Source organism: Trichechus manatus, unplaced genomic scaffold (assembly GCF_000243295.1).
Source record: "Trichechus manatus latirostris isolate Lorelei unplaced genomic scaffold, TriManLat1.0 scaffold00065, whole genome shotgun sequence".
In the NCBI taxonomy this organism is placed as follows: domain Eukaryota; kingdom Metazoa; phylum Chordata; class Mammalia; order Sirenia; family Trichechidae; genus Trichechus; species Trichechus manatus.
The window spans coordinates 4,106,748-4,108,298 of NW_004444001.1; positions in this window are offsets into that span (position 1 = coordinate 4,106,748).

Here is a 1,551-nt window from a genome sequence, read left to right on the forward strand (position 1 = left end):
AGTGTTTTGCAGACTTTCAGGAGGAAGCAAAGATGTCACACAGAGCCAGGTATTTGAGAGAAAGGAGGGGCAGGTGGTGAGAGGTAAGGAAGAAATCTAACGCGGAAAAAAGCAACACCAGCTGCCAACAAATGGCACTCAGGGAGCTGGCCAGTGTGGGCGGGTGGAATCCAAGCAGCACTGGGGGGAAGCTCATGCTTCCCAGCCAATAGACTGTGGCTGCAGGAAGCAAAGGAGGCTAAGTGGGGATGAAGAAGGGTGGGGAGTGGGAAACCCTATATTGTGGGTTACCGGTTGTTCTCTCTCCTGCTGGAAGCTCCGTGAAGCTGCTTTCTTGTACCTCCTGTTCGCTGATCTCCGATAGGAGTCCAAGATGGCGGATCCATGCTGCGGTAGCTGATAGGGGACTTCTGCATGTATCTTTCCTCGCGCTCTGTTCTCGATCAGTTTCTTATTCCATTCGGTGCTTGGCTGAGTTGTTTATCTCTTCATTTGATGCTTAGGGTTTCAGGATTGATGTGTGACTCTGTTTGACTTAGTTTTTCTGATCTTTGCTACGGAGGGATGGCGTGGTGCTTCTGACTACAGCACCATGTTTCCCAGAAGTCTTGTAAAAACTTTTTGAAAAATCTGACTTCTAGTCTTTATTTTGTCTTGGGCAAGTCACTTACTGGTCCCTCTATTTCTTCATCTATAAATGGGGATAATACCTCATAGAGAGGTTGTCAGAATGAGGTGAGCTAATAGTAAGTACCTATCAGTACTTGGCTCATTGTAGACCCTGAGTCAACATGGGCAGCAAAGGGGTAGAGTATGGAACCAGCATAGTCCAAACTCAGTTGGTTGACCAAAGACCGGGGAAGAAACAGAGGGAGGAAAAGATATTCCTAACCCAGAGAAACTGGAATGCATGTGGAGAATTGGAACCTTCGTGGGATTTTAGACTAAGGAAGATACCATTTGTCTAAGATAGTTGAGTTGAAGTTGTTTCCATACCAAAAAACTGACAACCTCAGAACCTACTATACAGCTACGGTAGTCAGAACAGCCTGGTACTGGTACAACAACAGATACATTGACCAGTGGTACAGAATTGAGAACCCAGATGTAAATCTATCCATCTACAGTCACCCGATCTTTGACAAGGGCCCGAAGTCCACCAAATGGGGAATAGACAGTCTTTTTAACCAATGGTGCTAGCAAAACTGGATGTCCATCTGCAAAAAAATGAAACAGGACCCATACCTTACAGCATATACAAAAACTAATTCAAAATGGATCAAACACCTAAATACGAAGCCAAAAACTATAAAGTTCATAGAAGAATAAGTAAGATCAACGCTAGAGGCCCTAGTACACGGCATTAACGGGATACAAACCGTAACCAACAACGTACAAACGCTAGAAGATAAGCTAGATAACTGGAATCTTCTAACAATTAAACACGCTCCTCAAAAGACTTCACCAGAAGAGTAAAAAGAGAACCTACAGACTGGGAAAAGACTTTTGGACATTACAAGTCAGACAAAGGTCTAATCTCTAAAATCTACA